The following is a 5,955-nucleotide window of genomic DNA, read 5'->3' as shown; positions in this document are numbered from 1 at the left end:
CCACCAAAGAGGGGCGTTTGGAGAGCCTCGTGGTACATCAGTCCTGTTTGACAGTATTTCTTTTCTCCACAGGAGAGACAGGTCCCACTGGGGGTACCCCTGCCCCTCACACGTCCCCCAGAGCGCCCAGCACGCGGGCTGGCTTTAAGGCGAGCGAGCTCACACCGAGGTTCTGCCCAAGGTTTTGAAGCCTTCATCGCTTGGCCCTGTCTGCTCTCTGAAAAGAGGCAGGGGATGAGAGAGCACAGCCACCATGCCGTGGCTCAAGGGGAAGCAGGGACGAAGGTGAGATTAAAAAACTTCAATGAAATAGCTATCTATGGAATACCAGCCCCACTCCATCAAGAGCATCTCGTGTGGGAACCCCAGCCATGCCCTTCCACTCCAACAAGCAGGGTCGTTTGCTTTTGCTCTGCTTCTACGGGAGCAATACCACAGTCGGTGAAACGAATTGCAGGTGCAGGTATTGCTAGCTGAAAACTTTTCCCAGCACTTTGCATCATGACTTGCACTGGTAGTGCTGTGGGCCTTCCTCATCTTACGCAGATGTGAGTTGGAGGTAGTTCCCGACAGGTGCTGTGCCCCACAGGCACAACAAAGCCTATGTGGGTGCTTGGAGCTGGTTGTGTACTGCTACGAGTAATCGGCTGTTGAGCTGTTTGTGTACTGCTACGAGTAATCGGCTGTTGAGGATGAATTGCCTATGCAGAAGTGTTTACACATATTCCCAAACTCCCACCCCCCCAGTGCTTAGGCAGTAATTGCCAGTCAGCTGACAGGTATAATTTACTGCCTATTGGTGCTTACCACATAGGAGCCCTCCCTGGGTTACTTGCTTTTTTTAATACAGTGTTGTCTGGCCTGAGCTTCTTCCCTGTTCTGAACAGGTGCCTGGTCAGTTCCAGAGGAAATCCACGTAGTTGGTAAGTGATGGTCCCCAATGGAGGTGGGAATGCCCAGGTATCCCTGCCGTACACACCCTCCCGGTGCACGCTGCCAGTGGTGGCACAGTCACGCGTGAGCCACACTGTTCTCTTCCCTGCCACTCTACCAACACTGTACCTGCTTAAAACGCTCCTCTGCCAGAAAAAAGGAAACGCATTCAATCCCTGTTCCTGAAGTCTTTCTCTCTCACACGCAGAACTTTATGCAAATCCCCACATCTATATACTGAAATATCTAGTGCTGCTTTCAAATGCCAATATTTGATTCTCAGTTGGATATACATTCATATTCACCGTTCATACTCGCTTCTAACTACATTCCACATGCAAGCCCTGCAAATACACATCTGCGTGTGGCCAACAAACCCCCCCAGCCCTTTTTGTGAATCCCACCCACACCCATACTTCAGCGCTGCATCTCAAGACCCCGCAAACATAAGACTGAGCCTGAGTCCACTTATGCCTGTGCCTGGGATTTGTTCATGCATGCAGAAATGCTTGTGCATGAGATGTAATAAACACACTCCCAGACAGGCATTCCTATATATATTCAGTGAATGAGATCTGTATGCCTGAGGGTCTCTCATGCATATTAGCAACACAGATACAGGGACTATATCTATCTGTGTCTGAATGCCACACACGTATGGGCGTCTCATGCATCATGCCTACATATAGCTAAGTGCACTTGCTCATGGACTGACTGCTGCATACACTGCGACATCCCATGTCTCCATGGGAGTTCCTAATGCCTTCTCACTTTCCTGGTGTGAACAGGAATTCTCACATACCTGGTGTGAACACCAGGTATGAGCTACCTTGAATCTCACAAGTTTGTTTTTAACTCATAGCACTAACCCAAAGTATCCAAAGACCATAGGAAACTCTCATTTAATATTTGAAAGCACACAGTACAGAGGAAGGTCTGAAAAACATGTAGTGACCATGCCCTAAATTACTCTGTAAGGAAATATAAACTCCCCTAATATAGATAATTTTTTTTTAAGTAACAAATGTAAACTTTTGACTTTTGAGAGACTTGAGTCATGACTTTTTCATGCTGAAGGTTGGGCATGCTACAAAGGCAAACCATCCTCTCTGCATCGTATTGTCTTTCACATCCATCCCCATGCCAGAGAGCAGCACAGAGAGAGCTAATGAATAACATCACTCTTTCTAATAAAGCACAAGATAAAAATATGTCCTCATGCATTCTATATCCATATGTAAATACAGAACCTATTCTGTGAAAAAGCTGTTGGAAATGTTTTAGGGAATTAAAAAATGTCATGCAATATCTCATAGAGTCCTGACAAAGAAGCTAGTCCAGCATGGCAGGATTAAGGGGAAAATAAAATTAAAAATACTGCACTTTTAAAGCCTCAAAATTACCATTAATAGCCTCTCTAAGCACAACTATATTGTGCTTCGGTGATCTCTTTCTTATGATGGAATATACCTCATTTTGAAACAAGTACTCTGTGCACCACAGAAAAGGCAATTCTCTCCTCCTAGTAAAAGCTTTGATTTCTAGCTGTGATACATTGCACAATATCAAACTAAAATCAAGATTTATCATAGGTTTAGGACTAGAATGTTTGCTGTCTTGAACTTCAGATCAGGACAGATTTTCAGAGGTGTTAGTAGAAAACAGGAATTGCCTGTGGAAGGAGTAATTACACTGCCAAGTGTGGTTGTGTTTGCTTGTACTGTTTTTTGTCTATAAACAGGGATATAGATACAGGTACAGATACATGCCTGTTCTCCCTAGTATTTACTCACCTTCTCAGTAAGGTTTGTAGCTGAGCACTATACATTTGAGGTAACAGCAGGTGACCTAGGGAGTACAAAGGCTGCATGGGAATACCTGCATGGTTCTGCAGTCATGGCAGCAACTGTGGTCCAGACATACTCCAAAGAGGTGACAGGGGGAGCTGGGTCAGAACAGTGAAACATCTGAAGTCATCTGGTCCCAAGGGAGCAGATGAGTGAGCAAAGCTGAAGTGAAGTAGATGGGGCTGTTGTAAGCTTGTACATAGGGCTCCTGAGATATCTGGCTGGGAATATGGGAATATGACTCTTACACAAGTGGGCAGGGTTGCCCCTGAAGGAAGGATTGAGAGGAAACAGAACGGAGAAATAAAGGAAAAGTGGAACTGTCAGGGTAAAGTGTGGGCCAAAGAGACCAGAGCAGGGACAAGTGGGGAAGAGTGTGGAGGAGACTATGATGTGGTGCTCTCAAACTGGAACTAGGATCTAATGAGAGGATGTAAAAGAGAGGGTGAGGGGCAAGGGTGAAGTAAGAATGGATGGAAAAAGACTAGGATGGAGAAAGGGCAGTCTTGAAGAAGACTAGGACAGGGAAAGATGGGGTAGTAGGAGGCTGAATGGGTTGTGCTAGAGGAGAAGAAGAAGAATCATGTATTTCAGACCTTCTAATAAAACCACAGATCTCTGGATTCCCCACCCCCACTCACCCCCCACACCAGTCCTCTTCTGTCAGCAAATACCTGTGAATCCCCTGACAAAGTAAATTTGTCTAATATTCCTCCTGTCCACGCACGGATGACAACCCACATCAGCTTCCCTGTTAGCTCAGAGTGGCAGGGAGCTCTGCGGTAAAGCTAAAGACTTCAGCCCTAATGACATTTACAACAATATGATGCTGCATGATGGAAGGGGGTTTGATTTTTTTTTTTTACTGTTTGCTTTTTAAAAAGCTAGATAATTGCACATACAAAATCTGCTTTAAATGAGGACTAGGTTGCAAAATCAATACTACATAATGAGGAGTGTTATTTTCTCCTTCCTCTCCTTTGCATATGCATATGCAATGTATATAATTGCATACTTTTCTTTCCATGGGATCTCTGCCACATTTATTTTTCAGGGTGGAGATGCTTTGGAGCTGTGTCAGGACTACATAGTGGAGGAGGCCGCTGTCTGCAGGAGTTTTTTCACATTTGTTTCACCGAATGGGAGATGTGTAGTAAATGACAGTACAGGATCATGTGAAAAAGGATGAGCTCTTGGTTAAAACAGCTGAGCTCTGCCTTAGGAATTGGATTCAATCCCTCCTTTGCCACATAGTTCTTGTGTGATGCTGGATAAGTCAGTTAAACCACACTTCTTGCAGGTGGCCACAAATTTCATGCTCCTAGTTTCTGGGTATCTGAATTGACATTTTGTGGTCTAATTTGCAGAAGTGCTGAATGATCCCAGATGAAACTGAATTCAATTGGTACTAGATATATAAAGTGCTCTGAATTAAGAACATACCATCTTCTTGAAATATTCACTTGAAATATTAACTGTCTCAAACCAAGTAACCAGAATGTACAAAACCTTAAACTACAGATAATTCCAACCCAAGCCCATCCCAAAACCTTCACACCCAAGAGGTAACAAAATGTATGGCTGGTGACTCTTTTTTATGGAAAGGGGTGGAAGAGGCATCTTTCTGCTCTTCAGCCTAATACCCCAGGAGGTGTCCTGCCCACCACAAACCCAAACCCAAGATGGTGCTGTGACTCACCTGGCCCTCTCACAGAGACCCTCTACAGCTCCTTTCCATGTGTATTAATGGTTCTGCCAGGTGGGACCGTGAGCAAGTCAAATATGGCTACATGGTTATGGGAGTGACAGTGGAGGGGTCAGGGGCTCTGACACGGTCTGGTTCTTCCAGGCAAAGGCACTGGCTCTGGCACACTGGAAATTAATGTGTGGTTGGGAAGGTGGAGTCACCAGGAGGGCTCGGGTGAGTTTTTGAAGAACTGCTGAGTTCCTGTGGGGCCTAGGGAAAAAAGTGGGAAGAGAGGGCTCAACTGCATAAGTAAGGCTTTAAACTAGGAGGTAGACAGGTCAGTGATATGAGTCTGAAGGTAATTGTAACAAATGGTAGTTTATGGGGAATACAAGATGATGAGGAAACATCTATAAATGCTTGAGCAGGCATAAGAAGACCCTGGAAAGAAAGCTGCAGAGCCACAGCAGGCACATCGGTTTCTGTGCACCAGCTTACAGGCAGCAACTTGGTTAAATCTCAGTAAGTGGCTCATTAGCCCTCCAATGTGACCATACACTACCGCAAACTAAGTATAAGAATAAAAGCATAAAAGGAGCCTGTAAGAATAAAATCAGAAAGGACAGGGCAAAAAGTCAATATAATTCGCAAAGGAAAGAGAGAGTAACAAGAAAGTACTTTTATGCATTAGAAGGTAGAGCAAGACAATGGCAAAAAAAATGATCTGCCCTTCGACAAGGATGGAAAGCTAGAAAAGGTGACACAGAAAAAGCTAAAGTGGTTAAAGTCTTTTTCCCCTCACTCCTCAGCAAAAAGAATTAACTATGATCAGTTGACTAACCATTAATGTCTAAGGCTAAATAACAGAAAGAAGAGACTAGACTACTTTGGTAAGTCAGTTATTTACCAGCCAGTCATACCCAACAGAAACCAACTGAGAGCACAAGGGAATCTGGCGGAAGCAATCCTAGAGCCACGAGGGATCTGTTCCCACAGCACTGGGGAACGGAAGACCAGTGACAGGTGATTGCAGTACCTGTTTTTAAAAAAGAAGAAAAGCAGCTTGAGGAATATAGACAGAGAAAACAGCCTGACTTGAATTGCTGGAAATATATTGAAATAAATAATTAAACAAAGTTTTCTTTTGTGTATGAGAAATAATGAAATGATAAGTAGAGGCCAAGAAAGATTTTCCAGGAACATATCGTGCTGAGTCAAGCCAATTTCCTTCTCTGACAAGTAGCAGGTCTTATGGACAATAGATATTACATATCTTGAGTTGAACAAAGTTTTCAAGCAGTCTCTTGTGATTTCTTGTAAGCAAGCTAAAACGAAACTATTGTAAGGTGGACTCATAGCTGCTTAAGAAAAAAATACTAGAAGAGGAATTATTGTTGGTTCATTGTTGAAGTGGAAGAATTATGGAAAGCAGTTCCGCAGATGCCCTTCCTGGGATTTGTACCACTCACTATTTTTGTTGTGCTTTAG

The 5,955-nt window shown here is 43.9% G+C and overlaps 1 long non-coding RNA gene across 1 annotated transcript; it reads left to right on the top strand.

Moving 5' to 3' along the window:
* The first annotated feature begins 87 nt into the window (after positions 1-87).
* LOC141920154 (uncharacterized) lies at positions 88-5,603 on the top strand. The gene is made up of 4 exons (XR_012622232.1): positions 88-285; positions 888-923; positions 4,630-4,701; positions 5,395-5,603. It is a non-coding gene; the product is annotated as an uncharacterized LOC141920154 (long non-coding RNA).
* Positions 5,604-5,955: the final 352 nt, after the last annotated feature.

Source organism: Strix aluco, chromosome 2 (assembly GCF_031877795.1).
Source record: "Strix aluco isolate bStrAlu1 chromosome 2, bStrAlu1.hap1, whole genome shotgun sequence".
Classification (NCBI taxonomy): Eukaryota; Metazoa; Chordata; class Aves; order Strigiformes; family Strigidae; genus Strix; species Strix aluco.
The sequence above is the reverse complement of the archived record's forward strand: the minus strand, read 5'-3'. Positions and strand labels throughout refer to the sequence as shown.